Source organism: Mustelus asterias, chromosome 30 (assembly GCF_964213995.1).
Source record: "Mustelus asterias chromosome 30, sMusAst1.hap1.1, whole genome shotgun sequence".
NCBI classification, from domain to species: Eukaryota; Metazoa; Chordata; class Chondrichthyes; order Carcharhiniformes; family Triakidae; genus Mustelus; species Mustelus asterias.
The window spans coordinates 17073788-17101286 of record NC_135830.1 but is presented as its reverse complement, the minus strand read 5'-3'; the positions used below and the strand labels follow the sequence as shown (position 1 = coordinate 17101286).

Here is a 27499-nt window from a genome sequence, read left to right as displayed (position 1 = left end):
CCATATCTATGGATTCTATTTACAAATGAAAGTGGATAGGCAGTTGAAGGAAATAACCTTTCAGGAGAATGGGGATATCGAGTGGGAATGGGACTGGAATGTTATACAGAGAGTCAGCATGAAATCAAGTTACCAAATGGATTCCTTCTGTGCTGTAATGACTTTATGACTGGAAGTGTATAACATCGCTACAGCATTATACTACAATGCAAGAAATAATAATAAATGTATTTTATTACAGAAGCATAAAGAATGTATCTAATCTGGGTACATAGAATAACACTAGACATATCTCTGTCCTATATTAAGTTACTGTACGCTTAAATGTCAGCCATCTCCTGGGGAAAGCTGCCCTTTAATGTGAACATGAGGAAAATAACCATCCTTTTCGACAGACAAATAAATGTGTCAAGCTGAGGGAGCAAAGGATGTTTACCAGGCTGATTCAGGGAATCGCGGGACTGATGTAGGAGGAGAGATTGACTAGGTTAGGATTGTTTTCATTGGAGTTCAGATGAATGAGGGGGGAATCTCAAAGAGACTGATAAAATTCTAACTGGTCGAGGCAGGATAGATGCAGGGAGGATGTTCCTGATGGAGTTCCTTCGATGTTTCGATATCAATGTCTTTAAGAGAGAGAGAGAGTCCTGGGCCAACCTTTCCAGAGTTTGCACCCTCCCTGGATTCACTTCCTTTCCCTTCAGTTGCTGCAAGTCCCCAATTTCCCCCAGATTGAGAAAAGAAACTCACAGATGTTGGCCTCTTTTAGGTCAAACTCACAGATGTGGCTTTCTTTTTGTTTATTACAAATACGTTAATACAAAACAATTACAAATACACAAAGAACAAATGTGAAAAAAATACATTACCAATGGCTAACGCCATCCATTTATCAGTTACTACCTTCCATTTCGGAAGGGTTCATCGTCAATTACAGTTTTCCAGGGCATTGCCCTCAAAATACACCTCCATTTACAAATCATAATCTACAAATCTACAAACATTAACACAACACTACAACTGTACACAACAAAAAATAAACACTGAAGCATAAGGGCACCGTCCCCTGGGTTTGTCCACCTGCCGGGGGATGCAACCCTCCAGTGGTACTCATATCCGGGGGTTACACCTTACGGATGTTCAGCCGGAGGGGGGAAATGGGGGAAACCACCCCGCCTACTCAATCCGGAATCCCTTCCGGAATTTCAGCCGGGGCGGTGGGAGAGTCTCTCCAGGGTACTCAGTTCGGGCCTGCCTTCCCAATTTTTCTCCCGGAGAATAAAAATCCCTCTGGTGTTACTATGTCCGGGGCTTCACCACCCAGAACTTTCCCCAAGTGGATGTCACACCCCCCGGGGGTGACTTTTTCCAGGGGGGGATGCCCCCCAGGCCACAAATAACGCAAAAAAATAGACGGGGGCCGGAACAAACCACCAACTGTCATAACAGGAAAACCACATATTACAATAACAAACAATCCATGAAAAATACATTACCGATGGCTAACACCATCCATTTATCAATTACTACCTTCCATTTCGGAAGGGTTCATCGTCAATTACAGTTTTCCAGGGCATTGCCCTCAAAATACACCTCCATTTACAAATCATAATCTACAAATCTACAAACATTAACAACACTACAACTGTACACAACAAAAAAATAAACACTGAAGCATAAGGGCACCGTCCCCTGGGTTTGTCCACCTGCCGGGGGATGCAACCCTCCAGTGGTACTCATATCCGGGGGTTACACCTTACGGATGTTCAGCCGGAGGGGGGAAATGGGGAAACCACCCCGCCTACTCAATCCGGACTGCCTTCCGGAATTTCAGCCGGGGCGGTGGGAGAGTCTCTCCAGGGTACTCAGTTCGGGCCTGCCTTCCCAATCTTTCTCCCGGAGAATAAAAATCCCTCTGGTGTTACTATGTCCGGGGCTTCACCACCCAGAACTTTCCCCAAGTGGATGTCACACCCCCCGGGGGTGACTTTATCCAGGGGGGGATGCCCCCCAGGCCACAATAACGCAAGAAAATAGACGGGGGCCGGAACCACCAACTATCATAACAGGAAAACCACATATTACAATAACAAACAATCCATGAACAACCATACAATTGTGAAACATTTCGGAGGCATCGCCTTCCAGAGCTTCGCCCATCAACATTCCACCGTCCGAAGTCGACAACGCTCAACTACAGTCCTCCAAAGTCCACCACTCCGGGCCAGAACTTCCAAAATCACACCCACTGGGGCTGCACCGTCTGGGGTCACACCTTCCGCGGCTGAACCTTCCGAAACCATAGTTCCCAAATGGCTCCTCCCTGGCTTGGGTCTTCCGAGATTGCATCCACCCGGGCCACGCCTTTCAAGGCACAGGAATCCCAGCGAGAGCAGCATTCAACAAGCCCCAGCCGAAACAAAAAGTTCTTGCACAAGTCACGAACCCAAGCACTTGAAACAGAAACTTCACGCCGACCAAGGCGTTCCTCCCAGCGGCCACATTTCCAAAAGCTCACCGCAAGGCGCGCATTAAGCCCGCCTTGAACTCCTTATCCTCTGCCCGCCCCCTGCCTGGAGCACACTATACTGGCCAACACGCAAAGCGAACGGCCAATATGGTGGACTGGCTGGACAATCCAATCTTTCCCACTCACAGATGTGGCTTTCTTTTTGTTTATTACAAATACGTTAATACAAAACAATTACAAATACACAAAGAACAAATGTGAAAAAAATACATTACCAATGGCTAACGCCATCCATTTATCAGTTACTACCTTCCATTTCGGAAGGGTTCATCGTCAATTACAGTTTTCCAGGGCCCTGCCCTCAAAATACACCTCTATTTACAAATTATAATCTACAAATCTACAAACATGAACACAACACTACAACTGTACACAACAAAAAATAAACACTGAAGCATAAGGGCACCGTCCCCTGGGTTTGTCCACCTGCCGGGGGATGCAACCCTCCAGTGGTACTCATATCCGGGGGTTACACCTTACGGATGTTCAGTCGGAGGGGGGAAATGGGGGAAACCACCCCGCCTACTCAATCCGGAATCCCTTCCGGAATTTCAGCCGGGGCGGTGGGAGAGTCTCTCCAGGGTACTCAGTTCGGGCCTGCCTTCCCAATTTTTCTCCCGGAGAATAAAAATCCCTCTGGTGTTACTATGTCCGGGGCTTCACCACCCAGAACTTTCCCCAAGTGGATGTCACACCCCCCGGGGGTGACTTTATCCAGGGGGGGATGCCCCCCCAGGCCACAAATAACGCAAGAAAATAGACGGGGGCCGGAACAAACCACCAACTATCATAACAGGAAAACCACATATTACAATAACAAACAATTCATGAAAAATACATTACCGATGGCTAACACCATCCATTTATCAATTACTACCTTCCATTTCGGAAGGGTTCATCGTCAATTACAGTTTTCCAGGGCATTGCCCTCAAAATACACCTCCATTTACAAATCATAATCTACAAATCTACAAACATTAACAACACTACAACTGTACACAACAAAAAAATAAACACTGAAGCATAAGGGCACCGTCCCCTGGGTTTGTCCACCTGCCGGGGGATGCAACCCTCCAGTGGTACTCATATCCGGGGGTTACACCTTACGGATGTTCAGCCGGAGGGGGGAAATGGGGGAAACCACCCCACCTACTCAATCCGGACTGCCTTCCGGAATTTCAGCCGGGGCGGTGGGAGAGTCTCTCCAGGGTACTCAGTTCGGGCCTGCCTTCCCAATTTTTCTCCCGGAGAATAAAAATCCCTCTGGTGTTACTATGTCCGGGGCTTCACCACCCAGAACTTTCCCCAAGTGGATGTCACACCCCCCGGGGGTGACTCCATCCAGGGGGGGATGCCCCCCAGGCCACAAATAACGCAAGAAAATAGACGGGGGCCGGAACAAACCACCAACTATCATAACAGGAAAACCACATATTACAATAACAAACAATCCATGAACAACCATACAATTGTGAAACATTTCGGAGGCATCGCCTTCCAGAGCTTCGCCCATCAACATTCCACCGTCCGAAGTCGACAACGCTCAACTACAGTCCTCCAAAGTCCACCACTCCGGGCCAGATCTTCCAAAATCACACCCACTGGGGCTGCACCGTCTGGGGTCACACCTTCCGCGGCTGAACCTTCCGAAACCATAGTTCCAAAATGGCTCCTCCCTGGCTTGGGTCTTCCGAGACTGCATCCACCCGGGCCACACCTTTCAAGGCACAGGAATCCCAGCGAGAGCAGCATTCAACAAGCCCCAGCCGAAACAAAAAGTTCTTGCACAAGTCACGAACCCAAGCACTTGAAACAGAAACTTCACGCCGACCAAGGCGTTCCTCCCAGCGGCCACATTTCCAAAAGCTCACCGCAAGGCGCGCATTAAGCCCGCCTTGAACTCCTTATCCTCTGCCCGCCCCCTGCCTGGAGCACACTATACTGGCCAACACGCAAAGCGAACGGCCAATATGGCGGACTGGCTGGACAATCCAATCTTTCCCACTCACAGATGTGGACGACAGGAGAAACTTTGACTCTCTCTGAAACTCCATCTTTTTTTTTTTTTTTTTTTGGCTTTCTTTTTGTTTATTACAAATACGTTAATACAAAACAATTACAAATACACAAAGAACAAATGTGAAAAAAAATACATTACCAATGGCTAACGCCATCCATTTATCAGTTACTACCTTCCATTTCGGAAGGGTTCATCGTCAATTACAGTTTTCCAGGGCATTGCCCTCAAAATACACCTCCATTTACAAATCATAATCTACAAATCTACAAACATTAACAACACTACAACTGTACACAACAAAAAAATAAACACTGAAGCATAAGGGCACCGTCCCCTGGGTTTGTCCACCTGCCGGGGGATGCAACCCTCCAGTGGTACTCATATCCGGGGGTTACACCTTACGGATGTTCAGCCGGAGGGGGGAAATGGGGGAAACCACCCCGCCTACTCAATCCGGAATTCCTTCCGGAATTTCAGCCGGGGCGGTGGGAGAGTCTCTCCAGGGTACTCAGTTCGGGCCTGCCTTCCCAATTTTTCTCCCGGAGAATAAAAATCCCTCTGGTGTTACTATGTCCGGGGCTTCACCACCCAGAACTTTCCCCAAGTGGATGTCACACCCCCCGGGGGTGACTTTTTCCAGGGGGGGATGCCCCCCAGGCCACAAATAACGCAAAAAAATAGACGGGGGCCGGAACAAACCACCAACTATCATAACAGGAAAACCACATATTACAATAACAAACAATCCATGAAAAATACATTACCGATGGCTGACACCATCCATTTATCAATTACTACCTTCCATTTCGGAAGGGTTCATCGTCAATTACAGTTTTCCAGGGCATTGCCCTCAAAATACACCTCCATTTACAAATCATAATCTACAAATCTACAAACATTAACAACACTACAACTGTACACAACAAAAAAATAAACACTGAAGCATAAGGGCACCGTCCCCTGGGTTTGTCCACCTGCCGGGGGATGCAACCCTCCAGTGGTACTCATATCCGGGGGTTACACCTTACGGATGTTCAGCCGGAGGGGGGAAATGGGGAAACCACCCCGCCTACTCAATCCGGACTGCCTTCCGGAATTTCAGCCGGGGCGGTGGGAGAGTCTCTCCAGGGTACTCAGTTCGGGCCTGCCTTCCCAATTTTTCTCCCGGAGAATAAAAATCCCTCTGGTGTTACTATGTCCGGGGCTTCACCACCCAGAGCATTTTCCCAAGTGGATGTCACACCCCCCGGGGGTGACTCCATCCAGGGGGGGATGCCCCCCAGGCCACAATAACGCAAGAAAATAGACGGGGGCCGGAACCACCAACTATCATAACAGGAAAACCACATATTACAATAACAAACAATCCATGAACAACCATACAATTGTGAAACATTTCGGAGGCATCGCCTTCCAGAGCTTCGCCCATCAACATTCCACCGTCCGAAGTCGACAACGCTCAACTACAGTCCTCCAAAGTCCACCACTCCGGGCCAGAACTTCCAAAATCACACCCACTGGGGCTGCACCGTCTGGGGTCACACCTTCCGCGGCTGAACCTTCCGAAACCATAGTTCCCAAATGGCTCCTCCCTGGCTTGGGTCTTCCGAGATTGCATCCACCCGGGCCACGCCTTTCAAGGCACAGGAATCCCAGCGAGAGCAGCATTCAACAAGCCCCAGCCGAAACAAAAAGTTCTTGCACAAGTCACGAACCCAAGCACTTGAAACAGAAACTTCACGCCGACCAAGGCGTTCCTCCCAGCGGCCACATTTCCAAAAGCTCACCGCAAGGCGCGCATTAAGCCCGCCTTGAACTCCTTATCCTCTGCCCGCCCCCTGCCTGGAGCACACTATACTGGCCAACACGCAAAGCGAACGGCCAATATGGTGGACTGGCTGGACAGTCCAATCTTTCCCACTCACAGATGTGGATTTCTTTTTGTTTATTACAAATACGTTAATACAAAACAATTACAAATACACAAAGAACAAATGTGAAAAAAATACATTACCAATGGCTAACGCCATCCATTTATCAGTTACTACCTTCCATTTCGGAAGGGTTCATCGTCAATTACAGTTTTCCAGGGCATTGCCCTCAAAATACACCTCCATTTACAAATCATAATCTACAAATCTACAAACATTAACACACTACAACTGTACACAAAAAATAAACACTGAAGCATAAGGGCACCGTCCCCTGGGTTTGTCCACCTGCCGGGGGATGCAACCCTCCAGTGGTACTCATATCCGGGGGTTACACCTTACGGATGTTCAGCCGGAGGGGGGAAATGGGGGAAACCACCCCGCCTACTCAATCCGGAATCCCTTCCGGAATTTCAGCCGGGGCGGTGGGAGAGTCTCTCCAGGGTACTCAGTTCGGGCCTGCCTTCCCAATTTTTCTCCCGGAGAATAAAAATCCCTCTGGTGTTACTATGACCGGGGCTTCACCACCCAGAACTTTCCCCAAGTGGATGTCACACCCCCCGGGGGTGACTTTATCCAGGGGGGGATGCCCCCCAGGCCACAAATAACGCAAGAAAATAGACGGGGGCCGGAACAAACCACCAACTATCATAACAGGAAAACCACATATTACAATAACAAACAATTCATGAAAAATACATTACCGATGGCTAACACCATCCATTTATCAATTACTACCTTCCATTTCGGAAGGGTTCATCGTCAATTACAGTTTTCCAGGGCATTGCCCTCAAAATACACCTCCATTTACAAATCATAATCTACAAATCTACAAACATTAACAACACTACAACTGTACACAACAAAAAAATAAACACTGAAGCATAAGGGCACCGTCCCCTGGGTTTGTCCACCTGCCGGGGGATGCAACCCTCCAGTGGTACTCATATCCGGGGGTTACACCTTACGGATGTTCAGCCAGAGGGGGGAAATGGGGAAACCACCCCGCCTACTCAATCCGGACTGCCTTCCGGAATTTCAGCCGGGGCGGTGGGAGAGTCTCTCCAGGGTACTCAGTTCGGGCCTGCCTTCCCAATTTTTCTCCCGGAGAATAAAAATCCCTCTGGTGTTACTATGTCCGGGGCTTCACCACCCAGAACTTTCCCCAAGTGGATGTCACACCCCCCGGGGGTGACTCTATCCAGGGGGGGATGCCCCCCAGGCCACAAATAACGCAAGAAAATAGACGGGGGCCGGAACAAACCACCAACTATCATAACAGGAAAACCACATATTACAATAACAAACAATCCATGAACAATTGTGAAACATTTCGGAGGCATCGCCTTCCAGAGCTTCGCCCATCAACATTCCACCGTCCGAAGTCGACAACGCTCAACTACAGTCCTCCAAAGTCCACCACTCCGGGCCAGAACTTCCAAAATCACACCCACTGGGGCTGCACCGTCTGGGGTCACACCTTCCGCGGCTGAACCTTCCGAAACCATAGTTCCCAAATGGCTCCTCCCTGGCTTGGGTCTTCCGAGATTGCATCCACCCGGGCCACGCCTTTCAAGGCACAGGAATCCCAGCGAGAGCAGCATTCAACAAGCCCCAGCCGAAACAAAAAGTTCTTGCACAAGTCACGAACCCAAGCACTTGAAACAGAAACTTCACGCCGACCAAGGCGTTCCTCCCAGCGGCCACATTTCCAAAAGCTCACCGCAAGGCGCGCATTAAGCCCGCCTTGAACTCCTTATCCTCTGCCCGCCCCCTGCCTGGAGCACACTATACTGGCCAACACGCAAAGCGAACGGCCAATATGGTGGACTGGCTGGACAGTCCAATCTTTCCCACTCACAGATGTGGACGACAGGAGAAACTTTGACTCTCTCTGAAACTCCATCTTCATTCACACAAGGCCCGCGCTCTCAATGGCGGGAGGACCAGAGTCCTTCCGGTCCTCCAACTCTTCCTATTGGCCAGAGCTAGGAAGGGGCCCTGAATCAAAGGTGCGCATGTGCGTATTTTGGGGGGAATGCGCATGTGCGGATGTGGGGCGGGGCCCGGGACAAAGCCGGCGCACTCACCATTGTCTGTCCGGATCTTCCAGCCTTTCCCATTGGACAACAGCTCAGCGCGGCTTGAGCACAAAGTCCCGCCCACCCCCACGTGGGGCTCCGCCCCTCATTGTCTGTCAGCGGGGGATTGACCAATGGAAACTCTGGAGGACCAGAAGTTCTTTGGTCCTCCAGCCAATCAGAGCTCCCCCATTGTATGAATGCGGAAGTGGACAATGAGCTTGTTCAGCTGCTCATTCCTGCCCAGCAAAGCTGCTGCTGCTCTCGGTCTGAGTGAGAATTGAGCTTCAGACGGCCTGAAACGTGCCTCCCCTGGGGCAGCGCCTGCACTTTGTTTCCGGGGTGGGTTTGTTTAAGAAGACGCCCGGTTCTGTTTGTTTTTGTTTTGTTTGTTTGTTCTTGGCTCCCTGCGGGGAGGAAGGAGGGAGGTGAGCTGCTGCCTGCCTTGCCCGGCCTGCCTGTTGCCTGCCTGCCTGCCGTCTGGCCTGCTTACCTGCCTGCCTGCCGTCTGGCCTGCTTACCTGCCTGCCTGCCGTCTGGCCTGCTTACCTGCCTGCCTGCCGTCTGGCCTGCTTACCTGCCTGCCTTCCGTCTGGCCTGCTTACCTGCCTGCCTGCCGTCTGGCCTGCTTACCTGCCTGCCTGTCGTTTGGCCTGCTTACCTGCCTGCCTGCCGTCTGGCCTGCTTACCTACCTGCCTGCCTGCCGTCTGGACTGCCTGCCTGCCTGCCGTCTGGACTACCTGCCTGCCTGCTTGCCGTCTGGCCTGCCTGCCGTCTGGACTGCCTGACTGCCTGCTTGCCTGCCATCTGGCCTCTGGAGGGTGCGCTCTCCCCGGGGGGAGGGAGGAAGAGAGGACAGGGAGTGACTGGAGGAGAAGGGGGGGGGGGGGGGCGAACGAAGGCGTTTGGACTGTCTCTTTTCCATCTGCAGTGGGGGGGGTGAAGACCTTTTCCTAATTCCCCTACCCACTGCTGCTGCCCCCGGGACCGGCACCCCCTCCCCTTTTTCCCTCCTGACTGGGGCACCGGCCTTGTGCCTCGTCTCCCTCCTGCTCCTCCAACCTCCTCTCTCCCTCTCTCACTCCGGGGAGAGAGCACCTACACCCCTCCCCGCCTACCCCACCCTGCCTTATCGTCCCCATCCCACATACGCCCTGCCGTACGTCTGGGCAGTCTCGGGATGGGCGTAGCACTTCCCTTGATACCATGGCGACATCACCAGCGTCGCCGGTGGCAGGGCCTTCTCGGCCCACCTATGCGGGCGTGGCGGCTGCCAGAGCCCCCGCCGCTCCCAAGGCCCTGCCACCATTCTCCCTAATCACGCGGCAGCTCGGGGTGAAGTGCTACGCCCACCCCGACATGTCTATTGAGGCCTGCGTCAAGGCAATGGCTGGGGTTGTCGGCCCCTCAGCCATTGTCGCGGCCTCAAAGATGTACGGCCGGGCCGTATTCTTCCTGAAGGCCGAGCGGGCGGTTCGCCTCGCCCTGGAAAAGGGGCTCACGGTGGGCGGGACGTTCCTGGCGGTGGACCCTTTGGAGGCCACCGCCCACAAGATAGTAATATCGAACGTCCCGCCCTTCCTACCGAGTGAGCTCCTCCTCCCCCACCTCTATCTACTGGGGGAGGTCAGGTCCGGGGTGCAGCCGATCCCGCTCGGCCTTCGGGACCCCTCCCTCCGCCATATATACTCCTTCCGGCGCCAGGTTTTTGTCCGCCTGGCCCGGGAGGAGGAACTGGAGGGAGGGTTCAATGTCCCCCACGAGGGGACCACGTACCGGGTCTTTTGGTCCGCGGACGGTGTGCGGTGCCATGCCTGTAAGGAGGCGGGGCACGTGCGGAAAAACTGCCCTGTCTCCAAGGCCGCCGACCACCAACCCAAGGCGGCCGCAGCTGGCACCGCAGCCCCCTCTCCCCCCAAGCGAGTACCATCTGCCCCCCCACGAGGGGAGGCCACGCCGGCAGCAGCTGCCACCTCAGCTGCCGGCGGGGGGGGAGCGGAGCCCCCGCGCGGCCAAAAGGCCCAGAAGGGACCCACGAAAAAGAAGGGGGGTACCGGAACCCCGGCCCCCAGGAAAGACACCCCAACCACCCCGGCAGCCGGCTCGGGGACCGCCTCAGTCTCCACCTGCGCCCCCCCCCACCACCACCATCTGCCGGGCCCGTGGGCTCTCCTGGGCCTAGTGCTGGGTCCGGCACCCGGGATCATGGGCCCGAGCATGGGGGGGTAAGCGACCCCGAGCCGGCAAAACTGGCGACGCCGCCACCTCGGGGGGAAGTGACGGGAGAGCAGGGGGGGCGCGGCAAGGCGAAGAGGGGCGGAGGGCGAGGGGCCTCGCCTGCCCGAGGGCAGGTTAACAAAAAGAGGCGGGGCCCCTCGGGCACCGTAGAGTTCGAGGTCTGCGTGCCCCTCCCCCCTTGTGAGTCATCTCCTGCCGTGCCCCCACCTGTCTTTGTGCCTTGTCCCCTGAAAAAAGGGGGCAAGGCACCCTGTAAATCGAAGCATGTGTTGCCTCAGTCCCCCGGCGAGGAGTCTCCGGGGCCGGGTGGCAGCGGGGCCCCCACGGTTCCGTTCCACCCGGCCGGTTACAACCCGGAGTTCTTCTTCAGTCTGTCGGGGGACTGGGGCGACACTCCAATGTTCACGTCCTCGTGCGGCGGCGGCGAAGAGACGATCCACTCGTCCTCTCCGTCCCGACCTTGGACGCTGGACATCCCCAACCTCAGTCCGAAGGATACACCGGACCTGGGGGGTGTCCAAGCGTCTGGGGCGGGGGGGGCGGCTGGGCCGCCGTCGCACGGGGGCCCGCAATCCGGGAAAGGTGAGCCCGGGGGGAACCCCTCCTCCACCGATCCTGGGGGTGGGATCGGGGAGGGGCTAGGGCTAGTTGGTGGCTCCGTGCCGCCCGCCGTACGTCCTGCGGCGGGGGACTCGGAGTCGAGGGGCGACCGCCCTGAGGAGGTCAGCGGCTCGGTGGAGGGCACGGGGACACTTTCAGAGTCTGCCCAGAGCGAGGCGGGGGACTCCCTCGTGCCCCCCACCGAGTCGTCCCTCATCCCCTCCAAGGACCTCAGGGTCTTTATCCGTAACCATTCCGGTCGCTCCGACATAATCCGGCTAGCCCTCGGCCACTGGCCGGACCTGGCGCGGCTCGTCCGGTCCGTGAAGGCATGCTCGCATGCCTCCGCGGGCCTGGAGAAAATAGAGCGGCGCTGGGTACTGCGGTTCCTCCACAGGCTCGAAAAGGTGGGGGGTGGACTGGCGTGCATTGCGCCAGCGCCCCCCCACACACCTAGTTAAGTGGTGACGGTGGCACAAAGCTGCTGACATGAAGGTGACCATAGCCAGCCTCAACATCAACGGCAGCAGTGGGCCACACCGCAGGTTCCAGAACTTCTCGGTCCTCCGTGACGGGAAGTATGCGGTGTGTTTCCTGCAGGAAACCCACACCGTTCCGGGAGACGAAGCCCAATGGCTCCTGGAGTGGCGAGGGGGGGTCTACATGAGCCACCTCACGCTCGCTTCTTGCGGGGTGGCTATCTTGTTGGCCCCGCGTTATAAGCCGGAGATCTTGGGGGTCAAGGAGCCGGTGCCAGGCCGGTTGCTGCACTTGACGGTCCGTGAGGGGGGCGTGGTCATTCACTTGCTGAATGTCTACGCCCCGACCGCTGGACCGCAGCAAACGACTTTCTACGAGAAAGTGTCCGCTCACATCGACACCATCGCGGGGGGCGAATGCATTATCCTCGGGGGAGATTTCAACTGCATCCTCGAGGCACGGGACCGCACCGGCCCCTGGCTGCGCACTCCGGCGGTGGTGAAGTTGCGGGACCTGATCGGGTCTCACGACTTGGTGGACGTCTGGAGACATCTCCATCCTGGCTCCAGCGCCTTCACTTTCGTGAGGCCTGGAGTCGGAGCGTCCAGGCTCGACCGCCTTTACATTTCGAAGGCGCACGTGTCCGGCGTGTCCTCGGTCTCCATGCGGCTGGTGTCGAGCACGGACCACAGCCTGGTGTGGGCGGACTTTGCGCCGTCTCGCATCCGGCGGGGGTCCGCGTACTGGCACTTTAACAACACGCTGCTGGAGGACGAGCGCTTCCTGGACTCGTTCCGTCGATTCTGGGCCGGCTGGAGAAGGAAGCGGGGAGGCTTCCCCTCCTTGAGGCTCTGGTGGGATGTGGGCAAGACTCACGTCCGTACCTTCTGTCAGGGGTACGCGAGGGGGTCGACAAAGAGGCGGAAATCCAGGCTCGAGGAGTTGGAGAAGGAGGTGCTCGACCTGGAGGCACGTCTCAGTCGGCCTGACGCGGACCCGGCCCTGCGTTCGGAGTACAGGGAGAAGAAGGACGCGCTGCGGGACCTGCAGCTTGCCAGGTCTCGCGGCGCGTACGTGAGGTCGCGGCTCCAGTTCCAGGTGGACCTGGACCGCGGCTCCCCCTTCTTCTACTCGCTGGAAAGAGGGCGGGCTAACCGTCAGCAGCTCCTTACGCTGCTGGCCGACGACGGTTCCCCCGTCTCGGATCCGGAGGGCATCCGGGCCATTGCCCGGGAGTATTACACCTCGCTCTTCTCTCCGGATCCGTCCAGCGAGGATGCCCGCAGACTTCTGTGGGAGGACCTGCCGCAGGTCAGCCCGGAGGGCGTCGGCAGGCTCGAGGCCCCTACCACCATGGCCGAGCTGACCGGCGCCCTAAATGGCCTCAGCCGGGGCAAGGCCCCTGGGCTGGACGGGCTGACAGTAGAGTTCTTCAGGGCGTTCTGGGACGTCCTGGGGAGCGACTACGCGGGGGTCCTGGGGGAGAGCGTCGCTACCGGGGAGATGCCCCTTTCGTGGCGCAGGGCCGTCATTGCCCTGCTGCCCAAGAAGGGGGATCTCCACCTGCTCAAGAACTGGCGCCCGGTCTCCCTCCTCAGCACGGATTATAAAATCTTTGCCAGGGCTATGGCTTCACGCCTTGGATCCGTGCTGGACCACTTGATCCACCCTGACCAGTCCTACACGGTCCCGGGCCGTTGCATACATGACAATCTCCACCTGGTCCGGGACCTAATCCATCACACCCAGAGGGCTGGTCTGTCGGGCGCCTTCTTGTCATTAGATCAGGAGAAGGCGTTCGACAGGGTGGAGCACGAGTATTTACTCGGGACTCTGCGGGCATTCGGGTTCGGGACGCATTTTGTCGCCCGGATCCGATTACTGTACTCTGCCGCAGAGTGTCTGATTAAGGTTAACGGGTCCCTGACGGCGCCCCTTCGCTTCGGGAGAGGAGTACGGCAGGGCTGCCCCTTGTCCGGCCAACTGTATTCCGTATGCGTGGAGCCATTCCTGCGCCTCTTGCGGAGGAGGTTGTCAGGTTTGGTCCTGCGCGGACCGGACGTAGGGGTGGTCCTGTCAGCTTACGCCGACGACGTGCTCCTCATGTTCACGGACCCGGCTGACCTGCGGAGGATGCGAGAATGCCAGGCGGTGTACTCCGCCGCGTCCTCCGCCAGGATCAACTGGGCCAAGTGCTCCGGACTCCTTGTCGGTCCTTGGGAGACGGACCCCCTCCCGGAGGAGCTCAGGCCTTTCACCTGGAGCAGGACCGACCTCCTCTACTTGGGGGCCCATCTCTGCCCAGCCGAGGAATCCTGGCCGGCGAACTGGCGGGAGCTGGAGGCCAAAGTCTCCGCCCGCCTGAGTCGCTGGACAGGACTGCTCCGAGTGCTGTCCTACGGGGCGCGAGCTCGCGTCATAAACCAGCTGGTCGCCTCCATGCTGTGGTACCGGCTGGTCCCTTTGACCCCTCCCCCTGGCTTTGTCACCGATATCCAGAAAACCCTCGAGCGGTTCTTCTGGGGCAATCGACTGCACTGGGTCCCTGCTGCGGTCCTGTATCTCCCGCTTGAGGAGGGCGGACAAGGTCTGGTGTGCCTCCGCACTCAGATAGCGACCTTCCGCCTCCAGGCCCTGCAGAGGTACCTTTACGTTGAGCCCCCTCCACAGTGGTGTGCCATGGCGACGTATTTCTTCCGCCAGTGGCACGGCCTCAATTATGACGTGCAGCTCCTGCATATCGAACTGGGGCGTGCTTCGACCACCCTGCAGGAGTTGCCCGTCTTTTACCAGGACCTCCTCACTGTCTGGAACAAGGTCGCCTCGCGACGCAGCTCTCCCCCGTCAGGAGTAGCGGCTCTCGTGCGAGAGCCGCTGCTCAGGAATCCGCTCCTCCAGCCGTATAACTTCAGGTGGCTGGCGGAGAGGGGGGCTGTGGACGCCGGGGTGACCAGAATCGGGGACGTGCTCGATGGCGGAGGAGCGGGCTGGATGAGTCCCCGCGTGCTGGCTGAGCGCGTGGGGACGTCCGTCCGGCGCGCGGCCAAAGCCATCCTAGACCTTAGGACGGTCGTGCTCGGCCCCGAAACTGCACGCAAACTTGAGACGGCGCAGGCGTGCGGTGGGATCCCGCCCGAGCGTTCCCCTGTTCGGGCGGAATTCCACATTGGCCCAAAGCCTCAGCCCCCTCCCCTGGGTGAGGTGCCCCACAGCCTGAGCCGCCTCGCGGAAATGCCCTCCGTGCCTTTTTCTACCGCGCGGAGGCGTTTCCTGTGCGGGCTGCTGCTGCACACCTTCCACTACCGCCTCCTCGCCTGTCGCCCGGATACACCTTGGCGGGCCTTGTTGCCGCCGGGCGGCGGAGGTCCCCGCTGGAGGTCCCTCTACGGAGGGATCTCCCCCAATTACGTCGGGGACCTGGGGTGGAGGGTGATGCATGCAGCAGTTCCGCACAACCGTAGGATTCACTGGTTCACGGGCTCCGAAGACTGCCCTTTCTGTGGCCTTGTGGAGTCCGTGGACCATGTCTATGTTGAGTGGCTTAGGCTGCACTCCCTTAATGTTTTCCTGAAGAACCTTTTATTGATGTTTTGTTTGCACTTCAGTCCCACGCTCCTGATCTACGGACACCCGGTGCGGAGAGGGGAGGGTCGGGATGGCGACCTCCTCGTGAACCTGCTCCTGGGCCTGGCGAAACGCGCCATTTACCGGTCCAGGCAGCGGGCGATCGAGGGGGCCGTCCATCCTGACTGTCTTCCCCTCTACCGCGGCTACGTTCGCGGCCAGGTGTCCCTGGAGAGGGAGCATGCGGTGTCCACGGGCGAGGTTGACGCTTTCCGCGCCCGCTGGGCACCGCAGGGGTTGGGGTGCATTATTGACCCTAATAATCACATTTTAATTTGATGTTTTTAAGTTTCCTTTGCATTTTGATTTCTGTTCGGGCTGTTCCCCCTCCTTTTTGGGGAGCTGCCCCTTTTACTTTGTCCTGATTTAATTTGAGTTTGTTTACTTGGTTTGACCTAAAAAGAGGTCTCACTCTCCTTCTCTTTCCATGAAAGGTGAATAACGTTATCAGTTACACTGTCTCTTTCTCGGTTCACCCTCTTTCGATCGAACTCAATGTCCCCCTTTTTATAGATAAATCTTTCTTTATAAATAAAGTTAAAAGTGAAATAAATAATTTACACTCATTTACTCTGCGGGTATTAATGAGTGCATCCACTGCATAAACATAATAGTAGTCACTGCTTTATTTATACCGGGGATAAGTAATCACCCAAGTCCACATTGACTTGCGTTTCCACTGGGATTACTCTTATACTGGGAAAGTACTGATTCAATCAGTCATTATTTCTGTCCAGAAACTTCAAAATGTGACAACTCTCAGTGTGCCTTTGATATTAGATCACATTTAACAGGTGTTCCCTGACAGATAAACATCTGACACAGAAAGATTAAAAATACTGATTTATTAAGTTATTCACCCGGGACATCTGTGGGTTTTGTGATTGGGATCAGGAAATGATTGGATTTATCCAGGAATAATCTGAGCGCCAAATGTCACATTTCCCCAACAGTGACAATCATTGACGTTAGGAGGGAAAGCCACTCAGATGGGGCTGCATTGGCAGGCTCATGATCTGCACATTTTATCTGAAATTCAACGCAAGGTGTTTTGCGGACAAGGAACCATTGATTGAGGACCTGCGCCAGTTTTTGTACGAAGCCCGCGGGATCCTCATTCACTGTGGGTCTGAGTGCACAGTAATGCACGGCGTTATCTGTCATCTTCAAATCTTTCATGGACAAGTGAAAAGTGCTTTGTGTCTGGCTGAGGTTCCCGCTGAAATGTTTAAAGCCGGGAGCCGTATCGGTAAATCCATAACTATCGGCTCTGAGGAGCTCGGTGTGGATACTGGCGATACCAGAACAGGACATAGACTGTAGGTAAACCCTATACAGAGTAACTGCAGGGTATTGCTGAATCTTCACCCTCTGCTGCTTCAACTCTTGGTTCTGACTGGGACACTGAGTCACCGTTACTCATCTCTGAAAATAGACAACAGACACGCAGCGGTTTAGAAGGAGTAACAACAACGGAATAATCGCCGAGAGATGGAAATGGGGAATGAATATGGTGATTGGCGGATTTCAGTCAAAGGTTCAAAATGACCGTCCTGCGATCAGGACAATAACCAGAGACAGTCAGCACCCTCATAGTTCCAGTCTGAACACCAGAAACAGAGGCAGTGATCACTGCCTGCATAAGACCTGGAAATGGAGAAGTTGAAACAGTCAGTGGGATGTTATGAGGTCGAAAGTCACTTCGTCTCTCCGCCCATTTTTACATCTTCAAACAGACGCTTCCTCTCGAAGGGAATCGTGATTTTTCATAAGTGATCAGAGAGCGCCCTCCCGTGGACAGCAATGCCGCATATTGGAAACAGATACACACACGGTCACCTGTAAAGGCTGATACATATCTAGATAATAGAATCATAGAATCATAGAATTCGTACAGTACAGAAAAATGCCATTCGGCCCACCGAGTCTGTACCGATCACAAGCCTCCCAGGCCCTATTCCCGTAACCTCATACATTTACTCCGCTAATCCCCCTGACACTAGGGTCAATTTAGCATGGCCAATCAAACTAACCTGCACATCTTTGGACCGTGGGAGGAAACCGGAGCATCCGAGGAAACCCACGCAGACACGGGGAGAGCAGATACACACACGGCCACATGCAAAGACCAACACGTGTAAGGATATATAACCATATAGATATATGCCCAGAGACTGACATCAATTCTAACGTCCCTCGTTATAAATCCAGAATTATTCTGTAGATTTCTGACACATTAGTCTGAGTTGCTAACTATGAAAATACACGAATAACTCCAACTCCGTGTTCACTAGAAGCCTCGTATACCGCACAGAATCAACAAAAGCATAGACACAGGGACAAGTAAAAACAGTGATCGATTCTCAAACTGATCGACTCAAACATAGACACACAGACAATCACTAAGGAAGATAAACAAACAGATTAACACAGCCACTGACACACTCAAGAGAAGTGCACTCACTGACAATCCCGAAAGCGTACTAGCCCCAGAGTAACTTTCTGAATTGGAATTCCCTGGGGTCATGTCAGTGCGGCAATATCCCGTTAGATAATCATTGCGGTGGAACTGTCCATTTTAGCAACAGGAACAGCCAGAAATCTATTTCTCATCAATGGTGGACACTTTTGGAGAATAAGCAATAATCGATGTATTTATTTTTACAGCCAAACACATTCTGGATGTGTCCGTATCTTGTTTAAAGTTTATTTATTAATGTCACAAGTAGGATTACGTTAATACTGCAATAAAGTTACTGTGAAAATCCCCTAGTCGCCACACTCCGCCACCTGTTCAGGTACACTAAGGGAGAAATTTACCATGACAATGCACCTAACCAGCACGTCTTTCAGACTGTGGGAGGACACTGGAGCAAATCCACACAGACACAGGAAGAACGTGCAAACTCCACTCAGACCCAAGCCAGGAATCGAACCCGAATCCCTGGCGCTGTGAGGCAGCAGTGTGCCACTGTGCCACCGTGCCACCCCATGTGAGGTCACTGTAGGTAAGACAGATTCCCCACCCATTCTCGAGGTTGTCAGATCGGATGTTCGGAACAACACAAGGAAACTGCTTCAGGTATAGATGATCCATTCGCCTCTGTTATATTCCACACTCTGTGGAAAGTTGTGGAGTTAATGTAATTATATTAGATATGATTCCGAAATAGTGAGGAGATGCTTCATCCGATTAAACCCGTTTTGTAAATTCCATTTGAAATCAATTGCATAAATAAATATATGCTTACGTTGAAAACTATATTGGGAAGCTATATCCAATACTTCATGCCATTGGGTCAGTGAAACGTTGTTACCTAAAGCAAACTGTACATGGATTCCACAGAAACTACTTCTTCAAATGGGGATTGAAAGGGAGAAAAATCAGCTTCATGGAATGAGAGGAGGAAATTGAAATGAGAGCAAAGAACAGTGCAGCATAGGAACAGGTCCATCGGCCCACCAAGCCCGCACCGACAAGTCAGTTTGGTAGCTCGTCATAAAATAACTGGCATAGGCATGGTGGGTCGAAGGGCCTCTTATTGTTCTTTGCCATTGCCAACCATTTTCAATCATTACAACAATCTGAAGTCCCTATCTGCTTCAAGAAGACGACCATCATCCCGGTACCTAAGAAAAATCAAGCAGCATGTCTTAATAACTATCGGCCGGTGGCTCTGACATCCATCATTATGAAGTGCTTCGAAAGGTTTGTCATGGCACGAATCAATTGCAGCCTCCCGGACTACCTGGATCCACTACAGTTGCCTATCGCCGCATCAGGTCCACAGCAGACGGCATTTCCGTGGCCTTGCACTCAACCCTGGATCACCTAGATAACAAGGACAGACTCATATTTATTGACTACAGATCAGACTTCAACACTATTATTCCCACGAAACTCATCTCCAAACTCCGTGACCTGGACCTCGGCACCTCCTCTGTGACTGGATCCTGAACTTCCTAACTCACAGACCATAATCTGTAAAGATAGGCAACAACACCTCCTCCACGATCATCCTCAACACCGGTGCCCCACAATGCTGTGTTCTCAGCCCCCTACTATACTCCTTATACACCTATGACTGTGTGGCCAAATTCCCCTTCAATTCGATTTTCAAGTTTGCTGACGATGCCACCGTAGTGGGTCAGATCTCAAACAATGATGAGACAGAGTACAGGAATGAGGTAAAGAATCTGGTGAACTGGTGCAGCAACAATAGTCTCTCCCTCAATGTCAACTAAATGAAGGAGATTGTCATCGACTTCAGGAAGCGTAAAGGAGAACATGTCCCTGTCTATATCAACAGGGACGAAGTAGAAAGGGTCGGGAGCTTCATGTTTTTAGGTCTCCAGATCACCAACTATCTGCCCTGGTCCCCCCATGACGACACTATAGTTAAGAAAGCCCACCAACACCTCCACGTCTTCAGAAGACGAAGGAAATTTTGCACGTCAGCTACGACTCTCACCAACTTTTACAGATGTACCATAGAAAGCATTCTTTCTGGTTGTATCACAGCTTGCTGTGGTTCCTTCTCTGCCCAAGACTGCAAGGAAATACAAAAGGTCGTGATTGTGCCCAATCCATCACACAAACCAGCCTCCCATCCATTGACTCTGTCTACACTTCCCGCTGCCTCGGCAAAGCAGCCAGCGTAATTAAGGACCCCACGTCCCCGGACATTCTCTCTTTCACCTTCTTCCTTCGGGAAAAAGATACAAAAGTCTGAGGTCACGTACCAACCGACTCAAGAATAGCTTCTTCCCTGCTGCTGTCAGACTTTTGAATGGACTTACCTTGCGTTAAGTTGATCTTTCTCTACACCCTAGCTATGACTGTAACACTGCAAAGTGCACACTCTCGCTTCCTTCTCTATGAACGGTATGTTTTGTCTGTATAGCGCGCAAGAAGCAATACTTTTCACTGTACGTTAATACATGTGACAATAATAAATCAAATCAAATCAAAATCATTCTTGGATCAATATGTCTACAGCAGTCCCAATGAGTGTTGCAACATTTCAAGAGAGTCCCATTGGGTCCTACAGACGCCAACAGTTTCTGTAGTGTAATGGTGGTTGCATTCGCCTCACACACGGAAAATCCCTCGTTCAAAACCATGCCGAAATATTATTAAAATTTGTTCATTAAGGGTGAGGGAAGTTTACATGATTGAAATTTGTTGCTGAACATTATCCGAAACTCAATATTAAAGCCATGTTATCTTTACTCTGACCTCGGCCTCAAAATCTTTCAGCAAAATCAGAGATCTTGTATTTTTATGACGCAATGAGAGGAAATAGATGTTCCTGTTTTGACACCGTGGACATATCAGCAACTCATTCAGTCCACAACAGAATTTAATGGCTTTGTTGATGCAGACTAACAAAGTTAATCATCATCTGAACCATGTCTAATAGTATTGTGTGCTCAAAAAGGCAGACACAAGTGAAACTGTAACTGAACTAGAGGAAATGACGCACATTGCGCGGAACCATTATTTTAACATCGTTCTTCAGAGTAAAGAAATCGGGAAAACCATTCAGACAGTTGAGGAAATCGAGAATCAGTGCGGATCTACTGGACTTTCCCACAGCTGAACAGGATTTAGATGCCTGAGTGTTTCACACACAGAATAAAGAGGGATCAAGTATAACTAACAAGTCATTCTTAAATCTATTCCCTTTAAAGATATTTGATTTTGTTTAAAAGCTGATTGTGGTCAATCTCAATTAAGCACCGTGACATGTGACTCGATTCATGTTTGCAATTCAATGTTGTCTATTTCGGAGATATTTCATTCAGAATGAGGAGATATGTAATTAATAAAAATATATTCATATTTAACATTGAACAACGAACAAATACTGAGTAGAACTGGTTGAAATTATTCGAAGGAAGATGAGAATGATGCATTAATGATTGAGCAGAAATCATTGCTTCCTTCGATATTTGCCGGACGACCGCTTTTAAAGGTTGAAGTTCAAGATAAATTGAGAAATCAGGTTGAAAGAAACGGTTTTTGTCTTGTATTGAGTGACATGGGCTCTCAGTATAACCATTCAAACCTGCAGCAACACAATGGAGTTGCACATTGTAAGCGCTATAGTATCAGTTGTCTCTGTAGTGTAGTGGTTATCACGTTCGCCTCACACGCGAAAGGTCCACGGTTCAAAACCGGGCAGAAGCACTAATTGTAGTTCTTCGTTTAGCGTGAGGGAAGTTTTGCATGGTAGTTGTTGCTGAACATTATCCGATTCTCCATGTTGTAACCACGTTATCTTTGCTCTGAACTCGGCCACAAATGCTTTCAGCAAAATCAGAAATGCTGTATTTTAAGACGCAATGAGGAAATAAATGTGTGTATTTTGAGACTGTGCGCATATTAGCAACTTGTTCAGTCCATAACAGAATATAATGGTTTTACAAATGCAGACTAACATAGTTAATCATCATCTGAAACATGTGTGCTCATAAAGACAGACACAAGTGAAACTGTAACTGAACTAGAGGAAATGGCGCACATTTCCCGGAAGCATATTTTTAAATTTGTTCTTCATAATAAAGAAATGGGAAAAAATCACTCAGGCAGATGAGTAAATCGAAACTCAGTGTAGATCTGCTGGACTTTTCGAGAGATGAACGGGATTTAGACGCCAGAATGTTTCACACGCAGAATAAAGAGGGATTAAGTATAACTAGCAGATCATTATTAAATCTTTTCCCTTTAAAGATATTTGATATTGTTTAAGAACATAAGAAATAGGAGCAGGAGTAGGCCATCTAGGCCCCTCGAGCCTGCCCCGCCATTCAACAAGATCATGGCTGATCTGAGGCGAATCAGTTCCACTTACCCGCCTGCTCCCCATATCCCTTAATTCCCTTATCGATCAGAAATCTATCTACCCGTGATTTAAACTTATTCAACGAGGAAGCCTCCACCACTTCAATGGGCAGAGAACTCCAGAGATTCACTACCCTCTGAGAGAAGAAGTTCCCCATCAACTCTGTTCTGAACCGGCCCCCACTTATTTTGAGGTGTGCCCTCTAGTTCTGGTTTCCCTTCTAAGTGGAAAGAATCTCTCTACCTCTACCCTATCCAGCCCCTTCATTATCTTATATGTCTCTATAAGATCACCCCTCAGCCTTCTAAACTCCAATGAGTACAGACCCAATCTGTTCAATCTCTCCTCATAAGCTGCACCCCTCATCTCCGGTATCAACCTGGTGAACCTTCTCTGCACTCCCTCCAAGGCCAATATATCCTTTCGCAAATAAGGGGACCAAAACTGCACACAGTACTCCAGTTGCGGCCTCACTAGTGCCTTGTACAGTTGCAGCAAGACCTCCCTGCTTTTATATTCTATCCCCCTCGCGATAAAGGCCAACATTCCATTTGCCTTCTTGATCACCTGCTGCACCTGCAGACTGAGTTTTTGCGATTCGTGCACAAGGACCCCCAGGTCCCTCTGCACAGTAGCATGATGTTTAAAAACTGTCTCAAATAAGCACCATGGGATGTGATTCACCCAGTGACTCGATTTCTTTTATTGGTCAGTCATGTTTGCAATGCAATGTTGCATATTCCCGAGATATTCAACTCGGAATGAAGATGTATGTATTAAATACATGTATTCATATTTAATATTGAATAACGAAACAAATATTGAGTAACTAGCCAACGTTTCGAGTTTGGATGACGCTTCATCAGAGCTAAGGGCAAAGAAAATCAGACAAGATTTATATTATGAGGGTGGAAGGGGGGGGGGTGCTGTAATTGGACAAAGGGAATGAAAAGGAGAATGTAGAAGGCTGAGAGAGGTGTGAAAAGTGTTAATCAGAACGGTAGAGCAGAGGTACAGATGGTTTGCCCTGAATGGAGGGGGGGGGGGGGGGGTGGGGGGGGAGGGGGTTGGTGGGGGGGAGGGGGCGGGTGTGGGCGAGAAGGAGAGCAGGAATGAAGAAGTTAAAAAATGGAAGTGAGAAAGAAGTATGATAAAATGGATGAATTAGATGAAAAGAAGAAACAAAATGAAATAAAATAAATGGAAATGGGGTGAAGGTGGAGGGGAGAATCATGCTCTGAAGTTGTTGAACTCAATGTTCAGTCTGGAAGGCTGTAAAGTGCCCAATCGGAAGATGAGGTTCTGTTCCTCCAATTTGCATTGGGGTTCACAAGAACATTGGAAAAGGCCAAGGACGGACATGTGGGCAGGAGAGCAGGGTGGTGTGTTGAAGCGGCAAGTGACAGGAACGTCTGGGTCCTGCTTGCGGATGGAGTGAAGGTGTTCAACAAAGTGGTCACCCAATTTGTGTTTGGTCTCTCCGATGTAGAGTAGACTGGATTGGGAGCAGTGAATTGAATAGACCAGATTGGAGAAGGTGCATGTGAAGCACTGCTTCACCTGAAAGGGTGTTCAGGACCCGGGAGGTGAACAGGGAGGAGATAAAGTGGCAGGTGTTGCACCTCCTACTATTGCATGGGAAGGTGCCATAGGTAGGGGATAGGAGGTTGGGTGGGATGGAGGAGTGGACCAGGATATCCCAGAGAGAATGTTCCTTGCGGAATGCTGGAGGAAGGGGTGAGTGGTTGAGGGGAAGATGTGTTGGGTAGTGGCATCATGCTGGAATTGGCAGCAATGGCAGAGGATGATCCTTTGAATGCGGAGGCTGGTTGGGTGAAAAGTGAAGACAAGGGGAACCCTGTCCTGGTTCTGGGAGGGAGGGGAGGGAGTGAGAGCAGTGGCTGGGGGATGGGTCGGACATGGTCAAGAGCCCTGTCAACAACAGTGGGTGGAAAACCACAACTGTTGAAGAAGAAAGACATATCTGCAATGCTATTTAAGAAAGTGGCATCATCAGAACAGATGCAGCGGACGTGAAAGAATGAAGAGAATGGGATGGAGTCCTTTCAGGATGTGGGGTGTGAAGAACTGCAGTCAAGATAGTTGTGGGAGTTGTTGGGCTTGTAATAGACACTGGTGGAAAGTCTAACCATGAGAACCTGCAGCAACACAGCAGAGTTGAACCTTGCAGACAGGCCGGTTGACTGCACCTAACTGCTGGTAGTTTCTGTAGTGGAGTGGTTATCATGTTTGCCTAACGCGTGAGAAGTCCCTGGTTCAAAACCAGACAGAAACTTTATCGTTGAAGGAAGTATGCATGATTTTGGTTATTTGCTGAACATTATCCAATTCTCGATGTTGCCATATTATGTTTGTTTTGACCTCGGTCTCAAATGCTTTCAGGAAAATCAGAAATGCTGCATTTTTAGATGCAGTTGCAGGAAAGAAATGTTTGTATTTTGACACCGTGCATATATTAGCAACTTGTTCGATCCATGGGTTTATAGATGTAGACCAACGTTGTTAATCACCATCTGAAACATGTCTAATAGTAGTGTGTGCTCATGAAGACAGACACAAGTGATACTGTAACTGAACTAGAGGAAGTGGTGCACATTGCACAGAAACATCTTTTTAAAATCGGTTTTCATAATAAAGATATGGGGAAAACTATTCATGCTGATGAGGAAATCGAAGCTCAGAACGGATCGATTGGACTTTCCTAGAGATGAATGGGATTGAGGCGCCAGAATGATTCACACCCAGAATAAACTAACTGATCATTCTTAAATCTCTTCCCATTAAAGATATTTGATTTTGTTCATAAACTGACTGTGGTCAATCTCAAATAAGCATCATGGGATGTGCATTAACCGGTGACTCGATCTGTTTTGTTGGTCAGTCATATTTGCAATTCAATGCTGCATATGTCAGAGATAGAACAGAGAACATCGAAAAAATACAGCACCCACAGGCCCTTCGGCCCACAAGTTGTGCCGGCCATGTCCCTACCTACCTAGGCCTGTATATAGGCTTACCTATAACCCTCAATCCCAGTAAGTCCCATGTACTCATCCAGAAGTCTCTTAAAATACCCTATCGAGTTTGCCTCCACCACCACTGACGGCAGCCGATTCCACTCACCCACCACCCGCTGAGTGAAAAACTTACCCCTGACCTCTCCTCTGTACCTACTCCCCAGCACCGTAAACCTGTGTCCTCTTGTAGCAGCCATTTCAGCCCTGGGAAAAAGCTTCCGAGAATCCACCCAATCTATACCTCTCAACATCTTGTACACCTCTATCAGGTCACCTCTCATCCTTCGTCTCTCCAAGGAGAAAAGACCGAGCTCCCTCAACCTATCCTCAAAAGGCATGCCAACCAATCCAGGCAACATCCTTGTAAATCTTCTCTGCACCCTTTCAATAATTTCCACATCCCTCCAGTAATGACGCGACCAGAACTGAGCACAGTACTCTAAGTGGGGTCTGACGAGGGTCTTATAAAGCTGCATCATCATCTCCCGACTCCTAAACTCAATCCCTCAATTGATGAAGGTCAGCAGACCATACGCCTTCTTAACCACCTCCTCTACCTGCGAGGCCGATTTAAGAGTCCTATGGACCCGGACCCCAAGGTCCTTCTGATCCTCTACACTGCTAAGAGTCTTACCCTTGATATTATACTCCTTCATCCCATTTTACTTGTCAAAATGGACCACTACACATTTATCCGTGTTGAAGTCCATCTGCCACTTCTCCGCCCAGTCTTGCATCCTATCTATGTCACGCTGCAGCTTCTAACATCCCTCCAAACTATCCACAACACCACCAACCTTCGGGTCATCGGCAACCTTACCAACCCATCCCTCCACTTCCTCATCCAGGTCATTTATGAAAATGACAAACAGCAAGGGTCCCAGAACAGATCCCTGGGGCACTCCACTGGTGACTGACCTCCATTCAGAAAAAGTTCCATCTACAACCCCTCTCTGCCTTCTGCAGGCAAGCCAGTTCTGGATCCACAAGGCAACAGCCCCTTGGATCCCGTGCCCTCTCACTTTCTCGAGAAGTCTTGCATGGGGGACCTTATTGAACGCCCTGCTGAAGTCCATGTAAACTACATCTACCGCTTTTCCTTTGTCAATGTGTTTAGTCACATTTTCAAAGAACTCCACCAGGCTCGTAAGGCATGATTTGCCATTGACAAAGCTGTACTGACTACTTTTGAGCAGACTAAACTTCTCTAAATGTTCATAAATCCTGTCCCTCAGGACCTTCTGCATCAACTTACCAACCACTGAGGTTAGACTCACCGGTCGGTAATTTCCTGGGCTATCCCTATTCCCTTTCTTGAATTTAGGAACCACATCCGCAATCCTCCAATCCTCTGGAACCTTTCCCATCTCCATCAACGACGCAAAGATCATCACCAGAGGCTCTGCAATCTCTTCCCACGCCTCCCACAGTAACCTGGGATACATCCCACCCGGTCCCGGTGACTTATCTATCTTGATGCTATTCAAAGTTTCCAACACATCCTCTTTCTTAATGTCCACATACTCAATCTTTTCAGTCCACCTCAATCCTGTAGGACAATCACCCAGGTCTTTTTCCACCGTGAATACCGAGGTAAAATATTCATTGAGCACCTCTGCCATTTCTTCCGGTTCTGTACACTTTCTCACCTTCACATTTTATTGGTCCTATTCCTTCACATCTCATCCTTTTACTCTTCACATATTTATAGAACACCTTAGGGTTCTCCTTAATCTTACCTGCCAAGGCCTTCTCGGGACCCCTTCTGGCTCTCCTAATTTCTTTCTTAAGTCCCTTCCCACAAGCCGTAGACTCATTTAGATCCCTATCATCGCCTTGCTCTCTTTTATGAACTCTCTGAATATTCAATTCAGAATGAGGAGATGCATAATAAATAAATGTATTGATGTTAAATGTTGAATAATTAAATAAATACCTGGTAAAATAGATTGAGAATGATGCATTTACCACAGTGGTTCATTTTCAGTTTTTGTATCAGATTTCAGCATCCAGTTTTTTGCTTTTATTTATTCGCTCTGACCTGGGCCTCAAAATTCATTCAGGGCAATCGGAAATACTGGAATTTCATGAGAAGAAAAAGAGGAGCA

General features: G+C 51.0%; 2 protein-coding genes and 1 non-coding gene across 3 annotated transcripts in view; 1 reads left to right on the top strand and 2 right to left on the bottom strand.

The window, feature by feature from the left end:
• The window catches only part of LOC144480811 (uncharacterized), a 992083-nt gene extending 991294 nt beyond the window's left edge, over positions 1-789 (bottom strand). The window contains exon 1 of the mRNA XM_078200422.1: positions 751-789. The gene's annotated coding sequence lies outside the window, so the exon portion shown is untranslated. The remainder of the gene's footprint in view (positions 1-750) is intronic.
• LOC144480923 (uncharacterized) overlaps positions 1-27499 on the bottom strand; it is a 44289-nt gene that overhangs the window by 3631 nt on the left and 13159 nt on the right. The window lies entirely within an intron of this gene.
• Positions 21626-21698, top strand: trnav-cac (transfer RNA valine (anticodon CAC)). The gene has a single exon. It is a non-coding gene; the product is annotated as a tRNA-Val (tRNA).